Here is a 17,279-nt window from a genome sequence, read left to right on the forward strand (position 1 = left end):
ATGTCGAGTATGGCTCGACATTTCTCTTGGATCTTATAAATAATTCAGATAAATAGATTGGTTAAATATATATATATTTATAATAAACGAAAAATGTATTTGTCGCATACTTCGCACTGTTGCATTATATTTTACTGAGAACCCCTATCTTGATATATTTTTTGCAAATTAAGGAGTCGGTAGGGAAAAGAAATTGAGGAGTGCAAAGGTTTAATATTGTATAAAATTATATAATCATATAAGTTGGCAATTGTTAAGCCTTACCACTATAAGATTTACTTATTAATTATAAGATTCTTTAACAAGTCAGTTTTTACTAAAAACATTTATACAATCATTTTGAAACTCCAAATGCTACATCACAGTTTTATGTATAAATGTTGGAAAACAAGACGAAAATCTGACTTCAGCCTCAAATGACTAATTCATTAAAATAGAACGAATGAACTAAAGAATGCACTTTATCAAAAATGTGGATGTTTACAACTCATTAAAAGTCGGACGAAACTGGGTTTAAAGGCAGAAAAAGTTGTCCTAAAGGAATTTGGCGAGCAGATTATTTGGAGGGAAGAAACGTATCGATAGGGGGAGGATATCGATGGAGAATTAAGAAGACACGTACACGGTCGTCCCTTGTATTGAGCTCTTTCATCGCTAACAATGGGAAGAGGACCGAACCATTCAGGTGATCACTTTATTCGCTTATTGAATGCACGACGATGTGTGCGCCAGTGTGTATGTACATATACCATTGCGTGTCTTTACCAGGCGCAGGAATGCTATTCTTGTTCCGCTATGGAATATAGACCAATGGAAACCTCTCATCGGATCCGTTTTGATTCATAATTCGGGGCGATTAAAATCGCCGATATTCGCCGTCAAAAAGTGCGTCAATTTCGAAAACTCGTCGATTCAAAAATTCGAAGTTCCGATCAGTAGAGTCGATTAAATTAACCGCTTGCTATTAATAATTTTAATTAAAATACCGTGTTGACTTTCGAGGTCTGATTAAATGCGTCCGCTACTTATAAACTCCGTAACCGAATGCAGATAAAATTAAACGATAAAATATCGCGTCGTTGGTGAAACGTTATCACGGTAATTGTGTTCGGCGTAAAACAATACGGAGATGGTGGAAATACGAAAATTTCGATCGATAGAGAAATAAGAAAAAAGGAGGGTAGTTAAAAAAGATTTAAAGCGTACGCGTGCTTGTAAGTCCTGGAAAAAAATTGTATTCACGGAAAAGTCTGTGCCCTCATGCAGTGCCTTGAAAAAGCGTTTAACGAGCCACCATTACGCAGCAGCCAACTTACGGTACGCGGTGTTCGTTCAGTTGTATGCAACAATCTCTGGAAAAGTTCGTAACTAGAAAGGTGGAAAGTTAAGCGATAAACGTTGGTGGGGGTTGGGTACACGGGGTGAGTTGAAATTCGTTTAGTAATCTCGTGGTATATTCTTCTTAAGTGCTTCGCCACAGAACCGGGGGAACAATGAAATCAATTTTATCGGTTCTGAAAGTCCGATCCTTCGTCTTCTCGTTCCCGGGTAATCGCATACTCGGAGAAGATGTTCGCAATCTCTTTCGAATCTTCAGCTTCCACGATGTTCAAATAATAGAAGTCTTCCGCTGTAAATTGCTTGGATCTCTCTTATCTCATCCGTGCAAGCCTATCGATCATCCTCAGTGACCCTTCTCGCTTCGATGCTCAAATCGCATTAGCGTTAAATTTATTTCAACAACGAAAACTTCGCGATATCGAGAAGTATCGCTTGTCCTACCTTACTGGCTAACAAGTGAACTTTAGTAACTGGAAAGTTCTGATTTTATTTTTCTTTTCTCATTTTTTTTCTTCCTTAAACTTCGCCTGGTTCGTAGAAAAGTTTGATCAAAGTATCGAATGAATTTTTTATTCGACTCGTGTTTAGTTCTTGGAGATGAAACCATCCCTTAAAGAACACCAACGTTTCCTCATTTTCATTAATATGTAAAAAGATTGCAGAAAATAGAAAGAAATTGTAATGGTCCGATCGAGTGAATTTACTCGACAAGCTTTTATGGACGGTAGATCAATTATACCGGCATTTATCCACGATGTTATTTCGGTATTATTAATAAATATTTCAGCGTGGGTTTCAAACGATCTGGTTTCAAATCTGCCGTCCCGAATTTGCAAATGAAAAACAAGCAACGCTTTGATGCTCGCAAGTAGCATTAATTATAGGTATTACGTCCGTGTCGGAACGAGGTGTACCAAAGGGTGTGTACATCTATGGGTACAAATGCGACGATCCTTATGTAGGAACAAGCTCCTCCTACAGTCATGCTAAACAATGGGAGCTAGTGCAAGGGCGTTACAAAGTGACGGTGGCGCGTGTTTGGTGTCGGACGTTGGACATCCATGAATAATTAATTCGTTCGTTTCTGTCGCTGCTGGCCGTTTCTAACCCTGCAATGTTCGTCGAAGAACCCGCCAACAATCGACCGATATTAAGCTATTCGATTTTCGATCGAGTAATTTCCGGGATAACCATCCGAACGATTGATTCGAGCTATGAAACGTTACACGAGAGAAGCAATTGAAGGGAGTTTGGATTAATTAAGGATGCTCGTTCGTTCCCCGGGTGAAAACCGGCTGAAATTTTGCGACGACCGTCGAAGTTTCCGCGTACGTATCAGCCGTTAACGTAAACGGGCCTGCTCGCTAACGATCGCGATTAATCGACGAATAATTCCGACGCGTCTTCCCGGCGAATTGCGCGATTAATTATCCCTCCTTGACGGGAGCCTCCTTGTTTCTCCTGTCCTATCGAACACCGCCGCGCGTCGATCGGCCGATCCAATATGGTTCTCGTGATAAACGGCGATCCTACGGGAAGATAAAACCCGCGCGACCGCAAGCAAAACCGTATCATAAAAAACGAGACGGGAGGCGCGACAAATCTAGATTGAAAATTTTATTCTTCCAACGGGCACGATCAAGCCCTGTGCAACATGGATTACGGTCATCTCGATCCGGACCCGCGTTGATATATCGTCCGACGATGAAATCGTTCCGACCGTCGGATAAAATAATAATTTACGATCGTTGCGACTGGGATCGACCGGCAAAATGCTTGTCTTCCCTGACGACGTGGCTCAGCCAAACATCGTAATGATGTTTCGCTTCGGAGTTGGATAACAAGATTCGTATACATTTCAGAGGAATTACCTGTGCATTAAAATGATTCTATCGTTTGTTACGATTACCATAGATAACTGCGTTCTATCCGTAATTCGATTTAATATCTGAATGTATAATATATTATTAATTACTCTCGTGTTAGGTCATTGACTTGACAAACATTATTCATACACTTTTGCTGTTTCAATCGTAACAAAATACAGCAATTGAAAAATTTTGGGATATTCATATATACCACAGGTACTACAGGTACGCCATGTTGTTCCTTCAAGTGTAGGGATAAAGGAATCTGAGAACTTAGGGTCTATCAATTTAACGATATAGGGACCTATTGGAAGAAGGATTTAAGGAATCTAAAGATCTAGGAATTAGAACGAGATCTGATAGATGTCTGACAGATATGGAAACGTGTAGATTTGGGGACACGGGTATTTGGAAAGGTAAAGAGCTAAGGAAATGGGGATCTGGGGACGTAGGTTCGGAGACGTAGATATCTAGGAACATAAGAGTCTGGGAGTAGATATTTAGATTTTAGGATTTCGGGGTATAGATATCTGAGAATATGTGGACCCTGGAACGTAGAAACCTAAGGATGTGACGATCTAAGGGATTTGAGGGTGTAGGGATCTGGAAACATAGAAATTTGAGAATGTAGGTAACTCAGTTTGCAACTTAGGGTCTGAAGGTTAAGTAGATCTCGGAACATAGCGACGGACTGTAGACGATTTGGATTTGAACATGGTTAACCAAGAAGAACATACGGATTTCTGTCTGAACGGAGATCTGAGAGATTGTGGAATGATGTATGTGAAGACGTAAATCCAATGATTCAGTTTAGGAGTATACATTCTACCATTCTACTCACGTTCAAACTCATAAACCTTGAACCAAACATATATTACCTAACCATAACAAGAAACTACCAGTTCATAAACTGCATAAGGTTAAAGCTGCAAACTGAATTATTTTGGATTCTTCTCGAAGCTCGCGATATAACATAGATTTAAAAACGAGAAGTACATCGAGAAAGACAGACAAATCACAGAGTTGAAGTATCGCGCGTTAATTAAGGTTACGTTGGAGAATTAGCATTACGGCGGTGCACGAGTCGAGCGGGTTCCGGTGAAATTTCAAATCGACCGGCTACAATTTGGACGAGCATTAAGCACCGTCGTATCATGCATAATGCACGGAACATCGCGCGCCGGCTGGCCTTCCGAATATAAGTGGCTCCGCTTGGAAACGCGAGCTTTCCTTTCGTCCCGCTCCATCCGGCCGGGTGTATTCCTACGTTTCTCTCGATTCGTCGTCCCGGGTGCTAAGCACCTTGGGAGAGAACAGACGGAGAAGGCTGAACAAGCCGGATTACGGATTAGGATCAATTTCGAGTAGTTCAGGGATATGCACTGTTTCATCGTGCGCCACCGAATTCATTCTCTCGCGCTTTCCCTTGCTCTAAACGCGGCCACGATTTAAGCGTCGACGCTGGATGCTTCCTTAAATCAGTTTGATAGCTCGTCGCAGCCTTCCAGACGGAAACAAACTGACGCGGTAATAACTTGATACGTCTCGACTCTTTGTCTCAAGATTTATTGAAATTTCCGAATACTCAGACGTCTACAAACTTTACGACTCGAAAATTTAAAAGTCCGAAGACGCAAGAACGGGAAATATGGAAATGAATTGGAGACCAGACCCAAAGTAAGCTAATATTGGTAAGGGTTGTTCGTTATTTGTCGGGTAACGCGTGTAACCGGCGACGTTAACTAAAATCAAAGTGATTTTGCGGCGGCAGGGGGCGTCCAGCGATCCAGACGAATAAACTATCGGAATATTGAAACATCGGTTCCCTGTACGGGGTGCGTGGTAATCGTTCGTGGATAAACGTGCACGTGCGCAAACGTTCTCATAGCGTCCACACGTTCTTGGTCTCTGTGTGCGCATACACCGGCATAGTCACGAGAAAAGCAATCATCTCGGCCGGACGCAATCAGCCTCTAACACACGTTCTATCGCATTCCACACATGCTGCTGGACCGTTCCATTTTCGACCTACCTAAGTCGTCTCCCATGGGACACTCGTTATACAGTGGGCGTTACGCAAAACCGTATAGCTCCCGATCGAATTTTTTGTTATTCCGTCCGCATTAGAAAAAATACTGTTAGCTCCTCATTTTTTCGAAATTTCTACCTGGACTAAATTACGATTTTAAGCAAATAGAAAGTCTCAAGAGTTGCATTTTTACTTTCTTTTATTTTAAAAAACTTCTTCCTTTAGACTCCTATGTCGTGTCTGGCTCGACGTCACTTTTCTCTTGGATCTTATAAGTAATTCAGATAAATAGGTTGGTTCAATACATATATTTTCATTAATTTACTATTTATAATAAATGAAAAATGTATTTGTTACATACACGCATTGTTGCAACACACTTGCTGGAGAAACCCTTTCTTAATCTACTTTGTAAATGAAAGTAGTTGGTACGTAAAAGAAATTAAGGAGTGCAAAGGGTTAATACTGCTTCAGGTTGTCCAGGAAAGAAACAGAATGTTATGTAATTAAAATGCAGAAATAATTAATTTTATACTGAAAGTTTTGTGCAGGGCCAAGAAACTGTATAAAGTCGGTTAGGAAGTTAGGTGAAGTTTTGTACAGGTTCAGCGTGTTTATTGGTACAAGATCGTCGATTTCAAAGGCGTAGTAAGCGTCGCGAAATTTCCTCCGTTCTGTCACGAATTTCGGAGCGGGACGCGCACGAATACGTCGCGTTACCTCGAAGAGATCGGAGCCGTGGTTGCGGAAACGGCTTGCGGCCTGGAACGAAACGTTTCTCTTCCCGGTGGTTTATGTTGTTCCAGGGGAAACGAGCGAGTTGATGTCTGACGCAAATGCGGGATGGCTTGTTCGCGGGGCAAACGCGCCGGTTAACTTCGGGTGACGGCAGTTAACCGAAATCAGGTCGAATCGATTATAACGGTCGGATCGTTGCCGCGAGATAGCACGAATCGACAAGAGGAATTTAATGGAACTAGTCGACGTCGGTCCACTTGAAAAAAATACACCACAGAAAATCGGGAAAGACGGTGATACGTTTTGCTCGTTAATGCGAAATTTCTTGAGGAAGGGGACTCTGCCGGATGGCACGTCGCGGAGTTTCAATTTCCGGTCTCGTAAGGCGCGATGAGAGCCTCTGAACCGCACCGTCTCCTCGAAATTGATTGTCACTGGCGAAGGTACAAGATGCATGCCGGTTACTCGCGCGAATCGATTCCCGAAGCTGCGAGAGGACGGGGGTCGATCACGGGCCAAATATTACGACTTCGCAAAGATAACATGCTGTTCAGCCGACGATTTTTTTCGCGACGTGACTTCTCGCCCCTCCTGAAAGAAGAGCGGCTAGGAATTAATACCGCGCGTCGAAAGATGAGAAACACTCGGTTTTAATTTCGCGCCGGCGAAATGAAACATCGATTCCTCGTTTCTCCCTCTGCGCATAAAAGACGACTAACGAATTCCGGAAATTTCCGTGGAAACGTCGACGGTTGTCCTTTCACGCGTTCACGATTAAGAGCAACGTTTGCTCGACCTTTTTTTTCGCCGTATTCAGGGACGTAGTTAGGGCTTGTCTGTCTTGGGCGTTTATCAACATCGTAAATAGCTACCCTATCGGACCATAGCCCGCGGGCAGGAAGGTCCAATTCCTCGTAGATCACAAATAGTCGGAGGTATACAGAACGCCGGCCGGAAATTTGGAAGTTGACGTAGCTTTCGGGGATACGGCACGAACGCAGTCGGTTTCACGGACATTGAAAAACCGATGGAAACGCATAATTCACGGTGGATTTGCGATAAATCCAAATCGATGAACGACGTAATACGGAGATCGGTTAATGGATGGGCCGTTGAAGCTAATTTGACGCGCGTGCGGTCTATCGTGCATTTATTACTACAAATCGGAAGTATCACACCGTAATGAATAACGGCCGAATACAATCCGATGAAATTTTAATGGCTTTCGATATTCGTTTAGATATAAATAACTGAGGTGTTCTTGCAGGTTTACATGAAACTTTAATCGCTGCGCTTAAATGGGACGAGAATATACTTCGTGTTAATTTCATTGGTTCTCGACCTTTGAGAATTGATCACGTAATCGGAAATTATTTATACTGACCTTTATAACAATATATTCAGAATAATTTTTTTTTAAAAGATTGCAGTTGGAGTAAACATAAAATTGTTTTTCCAAGTTTAAAATTGTTTTTACAAGTTTAAATTAACGGTTTGTCTTTATGACTAAATAAGAAAATCACACACGTATATCAATTTAAAGCTTCATACAAATAATTTTGATTTTTGTACTCGTCATGCAAATCATCCTTCACCATAATTTTTAAGTGCACATTATTCGAATAAGAGTTGAATTGAAAATGTATATAAAACGTAATAATTTTTATAGGAAAAAGGCGTGTTTGCAGATAGAGTGTAAAACATGTTTTATTCGATTATATAATCGGTGATTCCCAGAGGTAATAACCTTTCTCATAAGATTGCACTCGGTTGAAGCGTGCAATAATATTCGATCGTACTCGTGCAAGTATCATTTTCGTGGCCATTTCGTGGAGACGTTGCGAGATCCAGTTTGCCTTTGTGGCAATTTTAATACAGACTCTCAACCGTCAGGACAGTATCGCGTCGCGAAATAGAGTGCCCGGTGAGTGTGCGGGGTAGATATCGTGTAAGTCGGACTTAAACCTCTCTTCGCCACTTTCGCGGGACAACTTCCGACACCGACGAGGGGAACGACCAAGGGTTGTCTACGCTTCTCGTTTCGAAAATCGTTTCTTTTGTTTCCTGCGTTCAATCATCGTGCTGTAAATACCTTCAACATAACATAATTCCGTTCAGGTAACCTTATTTTCTTCATTTGGGGGTTGAATCGATATCAATTACATCTTTCCTGAAATTTTTAGGAAAGAAATACGATATTTCTCAGCGAAGTCATGTTACAATCTGATAAAAAATATTCTCTAAATTAAAGAAATTTGATAGCATCCAGAATGTATTCGCCTATAGATATTAAAAGTAACACTTTTATTGAAATATGCCTTTATTTTAAGGATTTGTCCACAGATAATTTAGAAGTTTATTTTGGATCAATCAGAGGAAGAAAATTTGTTGTATTTATCAGTGTACACAATGTTAATGGAGGTCCGATTGTGTGAAAGTTCGATTACGGTTTTTGGATCGAGTCTTAATTACGAATGCCAGTTTGCAAACCTGACACTTCGTAATAATCTATTTTATACTGGACATGTATAAACGATGTTCGCCATTGGTCGTTCCTTTTGATGGATTTGACACGAAGCAGGTTAATAGACAGCGCGTAATCATGTGCTGATCATTATTCAGTCCGTTCATTGCGTTATCGTGCCCGTACCGATCCACGATTCAGTACAGTATCTGCCGCGTTATCTATAGATATCGCGTTGTAGCAAAAGGGGTTGCCGTTACAGATTAATATTCTCGTTCTTCCTCTATCATTGTTCGATCGTAAGTAATTAACCCGCGATTGATTAACGCGATCATACCCGTGTGCCGTCGTTATAAATATCGTTTCTAGCGTAAACATGAAATTCCGATGTGGTCGATATTCTGTACGATTGTTGGAGCGTGTTATATAAATTAATTAATTAAAGAAGGGCCTCTCGACGATTCTCCGGGAAGAATAAGAATATTCAGACGTTCTGATCAGCCGGTCCGCATCGGGCGAGAAGTTTGCTGAAATACGCGGGTATATAGAGGAGATTCGGCTGGCAGCGATGTATACGTACGACATACGTATTAGACACAGATAGAGGCTAAAATAGCGGTGCACGGTACGCGGAGGTTCGCATTGTTGTTGAGGTGAGCTCGCTGGTAATGAAAAGAACTCCAAACTCTGTCTCTCTGTGCTTTACCCTTTCTCGTTCTCTCTTCCGTTATTCTCTCTGCCTCGATTCCGCGCTCTCTGTCTGCCCTGTAACTGGCGTACTCTCCGCTTTGCCCTATTCCGTCTTTCTCTTCCTCTTTTTCCCGGCATTATCCCTCGTAAAGCCCGGGGAAGAGAAGCGAGTACCTACTCCCGCCTCTCGTTCTCCCGTTCGGCTCGGCCTCTTGTTTTAATCACGGCGCCACAAAGTACGCCATTGTCTTCCTGGTATCGGTCTGAGAAAGTATCTCAGGAACGGTACGGCCATCTGTATGCGCAGTCCGGTGAGAGCAGATTGTAGAAAAATCCGTCTGGGAAACCGCTTGGCTCATCGCCGAGGGTGCACCTGTTTCCTCGCGACTGCTAATCCTGGCCAGATCAAACATAAAAGGGAATCGTCCGTCGTACCGAGTGTTTCATTAAATTTTCCCTCGTTTCCCTCTCGTCACGTCCGTTAAATCGACGACAAAGATCAACCGCGCGATCGAGCGCGTGTCGCGAATACCGTCAAGTCGAATCGACTCGAGTGTCGCCGCGTTAAATCAACGTACGCGAAATCGCGCAACGTTCGGGCAAATAACCGGTGTACGTGACGTAAAATGTAAACGTCGCTTAAAAGCTGGACGAAAACGAGAAACGACGAAGCGCGGACGATTTTCAGCCGATCGCCCGCAACGTTCGATTGCCGTGCGCTTCTGCTCGAATTTCCCCGTAATTTCGTTTCGTACCCGGAAAGCAAGCCTCTGCACAGGAATTATCGAACTCGAATTCTCTGCGTGTGTGTTCGATCTCGAACACTAATAATCGTCGCTGTGTACTTAGGCGACTAAAATTCGTTGATCTTTTGTTCGAGTCATTTGGTCATCTGGAGATTGCTGGTCATCCTTACTGTTTGAAGAGTGATTCGCGATGGGATGTCACGAGCGAAGTCGATTTGAGGGATGAAGTTTTTTCGAAGAGATAGAAGCGTTCAATTATGAGGCGGCAGGAAGACTAGATGCAAGATTCGGAGACAAACGCCTTTAAAGGAAGTATCTTCCTAGTGGGTCGAGACGAGGGGCGAGGTACAAGTTGGATTGGCGAGAGGGCAGGAGAGGACAAGTAATTTCCTTGGCGGAGGCGTGAGAAGCATACCGAAGGGATGGGTAGAACGCGAGAAGGTGGTCCAAACTAAACTAAATAATATTGATGGCCAACGGAAATTGAAAGCCGTTAAGGTCTTCAGCGTTGCGGTGCGAAACGGCGCTGCTGCATAAATAAGACGACGTGCATTAGGATTAGAACAGTGATTCTCAACTTTCCATCATTTTGCTAAAAATCTTTGCGATTCGTATATCAATCGTCATCAAAAGTTTAAAGCAATCTCGATTTTCACGTCAACGAATCAGTATGAACAGAGCCTAAGCTCAATATATGCCTCGTTTAAACCCCCGCACGAACAGAGACGAAACGAAGAGGGGTAAGATACTTTAGAACGGCGCGGAAACATCGAAAGTTTCTCTGAACAAGGCTGGAATCGTTGATTCATGCAAATTCGACGTAGACGTATAGCGTAAATGCTGAAAAATGGCCGGCTTAAAATATGCGAGAGTGTACGGCCGGCGATAGGTAAAATTCTAGCTGGCAACACGCGTAATAAGTCGACCGATGTTTCAGTCGCTGTTCTTTCTCCTCGTTGGGTCAACCGTGGACTCTCTTCTAGTCTCTGCTCACCAATCAACAGTTTAGCTACTCGGCAATTCTCGATTGCGTTGCTTCCGCAATAACTCAACAAGTAAATACAGGGAGAACGGCGGACAAGGAAATGGTGTTACTTCGGGATTTAGGATGCGATTGTTAAGGTGCATCTGTTAGAAGTTTTATGCAATAATTTCCATATGATTTAAAGTTATAGCCGTGTATTTCTGAAAACTCCCCTTAGATTTTAATGAGATTTTTCACGCGAACATCTCCGCATGGAGTCACAGCAGTTAATTAAACAACTTTTTTAATTCTAGTCGCGAAAATTCGTTCTTATCGATTTATAAAAATAAGGAATGTATTGAAGATCGTAACGAACCGTATTCTTGACGACGATCGATAATTTATATTGCAAAATTTGACTAAACTTCTAAAACACTGGATAGTTTAGTGCCGTAAGGTTAATTTTCCATACTGCAAAAAGTCAGAGTGAAAAATGTTGTGCATTCGATTTATCAGAAAAAAATTGCTTATCATTTACCAGTAATTTCTACGTAAGTGAGTGATTAATATTCTGCGCCAGACACGTTCATCGATACATAACTGAATAATTATCAGATTTCGATGTTACCGTCGAAAAAGCAGTCGTCTTTTGTTCATCGGTTAATTAGGATGGTACGATTAATCGGTATGAAATGGAGGTCACGAAGATTATTCCTCGAGTTCCATGGTTTGGCGGAATATCCGGATATATTTTCGAATTTTGTAACGATCAACAGGTTACGGATGCGCATTTACGTGGATGTTCTGCATATTCCCCGTATCTCGGGTTGCCGAGCTTCCCAATTAATATTCGATCTTCGTTATCATACGTTATTACCGTTTAATGTTAATTAGAGAAACGGTTCGCTTGCGGAGCAAACAATGGAGGCGAGCTTTCGTCCGCGACGCGTTTTCGTCTGCGGCTACGTGATCCAACGTGCGCACCTACGTGCAGGCTCGAGATCCAAAGGAATCTCACAATCAGTCATTCGAGATATCGTTTGGGCGCGACGCTGAAAAGGGAGAAATCTCGCCTTGGCTTCATTATCCTAACAATGGTTGGGGCCGCGGTCCAAAGCGCAACCCTCCATAGCCTTCTTCCGATTCGTACCATCATCGTTCCTTCTCCCTTCGTCCCTTCTTCTCTCGTGCTTACCCCTCTAGCACCGAAAACCATACACACTCGTGCCTCTTTCTACACCCCCCGATCCCGACCGGCCGATGCACGCATAATAGCAGCGAAGCTGTGCCATAAAACGGTATCCCGTCATAAAGGCCTCTTCAATCTGAGAACGAGAAGGAAAAGGAGAATCGAAATGAGAATGCTGTCTATCCTTCTACCCCTATTTCGAATTTCCTTCTTCCACTCGTTCCTTCCTTCTCTCCGCTCTTCTTTTCCCCGTTTTTCGTCGATCCACTCGCGTCTCGATTACTTACCCTGCAAAGGTGATGCATGTATGACATTACGAACCGTACAAGAAAGGTCGGGCTTTATGAGTTCGAATTAAAAATGAAAGGGGTTGTAATCTGGGATTCTTCGTCTTTGTAGGTCTCTGGTATCGAGAGGATTCTTTAGTTGCAATGAGAGGGTAATATGGTAAGTGATACTCGTACGTGGTTATGCACGTGTGATATTGATGCGTGGCTCACGCAGGGTGATATTAATGTATAGCGATAGTAACGTGGGGATACGTGGTAGTAATATGTAGCGATACAAATGCGTGGTGAGTTGACGCGTGGCGATATAAATGCGTGGTAAATCGACGCGTGGTAAGTTAACGCATGGCAATATTAATGCGTTGTGCTGGTAACGTGTGACGGTACTATCGTGATGGTGATAATGCGTAGCAATATTAATGTGTGGTGAGTGGACCTGTGGCGATATCAATGCTTGGTAATTCGACGCGTGGTAAGTTAACGCTTGGTGATTCGACGCGTGGTAAGTTAACGCTTGGTGATTCGACGCGTGGTAAGTTAACGCTTGGTAATTCGGCGCGTGGTAAGTTAACGCTTGGTAATTCCACGCGTGGTAAGTCAACGCTTGGTAATTCGGCGCGTGGTAAGTTAACGCTTGGTAATTCCACGCGTGGTAAGTCAACGCTTGGTAATTCGACGCGTGGTACGTTAACGCTTGGTGATTCGGCGCGTGGGAAGTTAACGCTTGGTAATTCGGCACGTGGTAAGTTAACGCTTGGTGATTCCACGCGTGGTAAGTTAACGCTTGGTAACTCGGCGCGTGGGAAGTTAACGCTTGGTAATTCGGCACGTGGTAAGTTAACGCTTGGTGATTCCACGCGTGGTAAGTGAACGCTTGGTAATTCGACGCGTGGTACGTTAACGCTTGGTGATTCGACGCGTGGTAAGTTAACGCTTGGTGATTCGACGCGTGGTAAGTTAACGCTTGGTAATTCCATGCGTGGTAAGTCAACGCTTGATAATTCGACGCGTGGTAAGTTAACGCTGTGTAATTCAACGCGTGGTAAGTTAACGCTTGGTAATTCGACGCGTGGTAAGTTAACGCTTGGTAATTCCACGCGTGGTAAGTTAACGCTTGGTAATTCCACGCGTGGTAAGTTAACGCTTGATAATTCGACGCGTGGTAAGTTAACGCTTGGTAGTATTAATGCGTTACGCTGATAACGCGTGGAGATACTATCGTCATAATAATAACACGCAGCAATACTAATGGATGGTGAGTGGACGCGTGGCTATATAAATGCATGGTAAATCGACGCGTGGTAAATTAACTCATGGCAATATTAATGCGTAGCGATAGTAACGTGCGGTGATCCACTGCGTACTAATACTAACTAGTAGAGATTTGACACATGAAGGTTTAACGAGTAGCGATACGTGGCGATAACAAAGCATAATATGATGATACAAATCCGTATCAAACCCCGTCAATGCAGCGACATTTCCCAAAATACTATTGCGCAAGTACAAAAAAAGTATGTACCAATAATGTTCCAATAGACAATAGAACCCGTTCTGAACGGTATTACATGACAAACGAGAGGAGATGAATTTTTATGCAATCGGATAGCCTGTTCGCTATGAATAAATTCAGCCGGATGGCAACGGCTCTCCAGGTTGGACGAGGTTCCCGATACAGATCACTCGGTGTAAATGCCGCAACCTTGTCCTTGTCGTGTTCACGGCGCGTAATAAAAAGATCCGGGAATTCGAGGAGAGACGAATAGGCGCGCACAACGACGCGGAATCGTAAGAAAAGAGGAGAAAGACTGTCGTAGCACCGTAGATAGGGAGCGACTTACGAGCGGCTTATGTTTCAATTTGTTCAACCTCGAATAAAATCGCGTTTTACGAGACATCGGGAGACACCATCGTCCACTGGCAACCCCTCGTTCTCTTCGGCGAACCGTGAACCCCATTTTTTTCTCGGTTAATAGAGCCTCGTTACGAACGACTACCGTACAGTCCTCCAAATAAATTCGACTGTTAATTGTACGCCACATTGATCTACCTATCTTCTTCTCTGGTGGTAAAAAAATTAACGATACCGTTTACGTCTGTTCCGTGTTTCGCCGATGCACTTTCTATTTGGAGGACTCGCAAAATCGAGAAGATCACCCTGCGATATTTCGGTGTCTTCGATCGATTGAAAGGTTATTAGGTCGTCCAGCTTTGGCAGATATTTCAGTCACTGAGGATGGAACTAGTTGTTCTCGGATCGTTAACGCTAACCAAGTGACGTCGCGACAGAATGTGGGTCGTTGTTGCAGCTTTAGGGTTTTAGTACTTTTTATTTAATCGGTCCTCACTGTTACATGATTAGACATTATATGGTCTGACGTTTGATTTCTACACGTTTGTGTCGTTATATGCTAATATCATGGATTGTTATCGGCTCATCATCGTCACGTCATAGTCACGTCATCGTCACGTCATTGTCTAATACACATTTTGTCTACAATATAAAAATTGAAAGAGTCCTATGTATCTATAATGTAAAAATATAACATTACAAGGCGTTAAATAACGTGCAGCTATCGACAGAATCCAACACCCACGAAAGGGCGCCAGTAAAATGTAGCCATCTAAAATCGTCCACCAGAGATACTTTGGAATCTTGTCTGGAGAAACGATCTCGTTGCAGCTGGATTTCGTGGAATCTCCGGCGCGAAGGCGCGACTCGCACGAGGGAAATGAATCGCGAATCGGAAACGTCCGACGCGAGTGTATGCGATTGTAAGCGTATCCCGTGCGAGCAATCAGAGAAGGGAAAGAAAGAAAGATCACCCCCGCGATTTCGTACACGAAATGCAAGAACGTTGGCAGCCCGAAGGCATTGTCGATGATCTGGCCGAAGTGCTTCCGTTTCCGTGGCTTCGATACGTATCGATATTTACTTCCTGTTCGATGCAGATATCGTGCCAGTCCCGCATTCGTCCCGACAGATTTAGACGCGAGAGAAACGGTCGATCAATTCGTCCGCTGTTCTTGCGCGGCTGCCTTTTCGACTGTTGCTCGCAAAGGGTCGCCGTGAAAGGGGAATACGAAATGGACGTAAGAAGATGAATACACTGTGGGAGAAAGGGTAGGGACACGAGGGAAAAAGAAGAGGGAAAGGATCGTACTCTTCGTTTAGCGATCGGAATGTTCAAAACGGTATTGTTTCAACACGGGCTGAATCGTTCTCCGCCGCAATCGGCTTGCCGTGCCCTCTTCCCTCGATCCCGATTACTCGCGTACCATTTGCCCGGTGATTTAATCGATCGAGCAGAGTGAGACGTGCCCGTACCACGTTCGGATCGATCGCTTAAGAACGCGAAACTGTCGTCTTCAACAGGTACACACGCACACTTGTCTGGCATCGTTTGGCTAACGTACAAGCTGGATTTCGAAAAGAGGATCACGCGTTTCCTGGGAATCGTTAACGGGCGTACAAGCAGAACAGTACGAGATCGATGCGAAACAAGCACGAGAGAATCGAGGCGGAATAATAACGAGATAGAATAACGACGTGGCGTGCACGCGGGTACACTGCATTCTTCCTCCGTGATTTGGATCAACAAATTCTGGTAACGACGTACAACGACGATGTATCGGTACGCGGATGAATTTACGTCCATTTTTTGCGCGGACTTGTTTTCGAAAACATCGCAGCGGCTACATTCTCCGGGGATTAACGATATCGCGGCGAAATTTATGAAGCCGCTCGGAAAGACGACGCCGATTCTGCGCGGGGGCTCGAGAGGGTCGAAAGTAAAATGCGGATGATAATGGGGAAGGAAGGAAACAGGTATGGTCCGCAACGTAGGACGCGCGAACACTGAAACCAGAAAGTTTATGGGGGGAAACTGCGGGGGAAAATTCGTGCCGACACGGGCCAAGAAAATGTCGCAACATTCTGCGCGCAATTTTCTTATTTAGGTGACAATCTGGTTTATCAGATCGGTATTAACTGTTATTATTTAAAACTGACGCCAAATTCGTTGCAACGCTTCGGATAATGGAATTAGGATGGAAGGTAAAAATAAATTTACCGATTTTTTAACACAGTTTTTATTAAACTCCCTGATTTTCAACCCTTTGATACCAGCTTGTAAACTTCAGATAATATAAAGTTAAAAAGTTATCTCCAAGATTTAATTCAATTGTTCCACTACGGAATTTAAATTTTTAGTAAGATTTAATTATAGTATACGGATTTTAAAGTTTTATTATACTTACACAGTATCGATCTGCTCTCACTGAACTGTTAATAATCTGTGAAGAATTATTTCGTTACGAGACTTTAATTCATTCAGGAAGAATAAAATTAAAACAATATTAACAAAATAAATTAACATATGAAGTATATGTAAATAAAAGAAGGATATATGGTACATATGAAATCTTTGAACACGTAGTTAGTACATACAGTGAAAGTTGACGTTAATGATCAGACATACTCCTAATAGCGATTATCAGATCACGAATGTTTACACGTTTGATATATCGAGGTCTATAAAACAAACATAAATCATATAATCTATAGACAGTAGATTTCATAGATTACATGGTTTATACATGCTCTACAGGCCTCAATAAATCATAAATGCCCAAACAGCCGTAACTGCAAAATGCACTACATTTAACAACGGTATATGTCTGACCACACGCGTCAATTTTCCCTTGCGGCATTGAACGAGTCTACATCCACACAAAAAATTTAATTTCACGCGTTACGTGGAATTGACACGGCGTTAATCGCGTCAAAGCTCGTTTCCTTCGTAAAGGAATTTTTTCCGCGTCGTTCACCGGCGATATTTACCAAGGTTCTTCGTCAATCTGCTCGAATTCACTCGGCTAAATACTCGCGAAACTTCGGTGCCAAGTTGGACTAACACTAGATACTTGTCGCTCGCATGATGCCAGAGGAGCTTATCCAGAC

At 43.0% G+C, this 17,279-nt stretch overlaps 1 protein-coding gene across 2 annotated transcripts in view; it reads left to right on the forward strand.

Annotated features, from left to right (window-relative positions):
• Window positions 1-17,279, forward strand: part of Scgdelta (sarcoglycan delta) — a 289,022-nt gene that overhangs the window by 13,420 nt on the left and 258,323 nt on the right. The gene's annotated exons all lie outside the window — the stretch shown is intronic.

Source organism: Megachile rotundata, chromosome 12 (genome assembly GCF_050947335.1).
Source record: "Megachile rotundata isolate GNS110a chromosome 12, iyMegRotu1, whole genome shotgun sequence".
NCBI classification, from domain to species: Eukaryota; Metazoa; Arthropoda; class Insecta; order Hymenoptera; family Megachilidae; genus Megachile; species Megachile rotundata.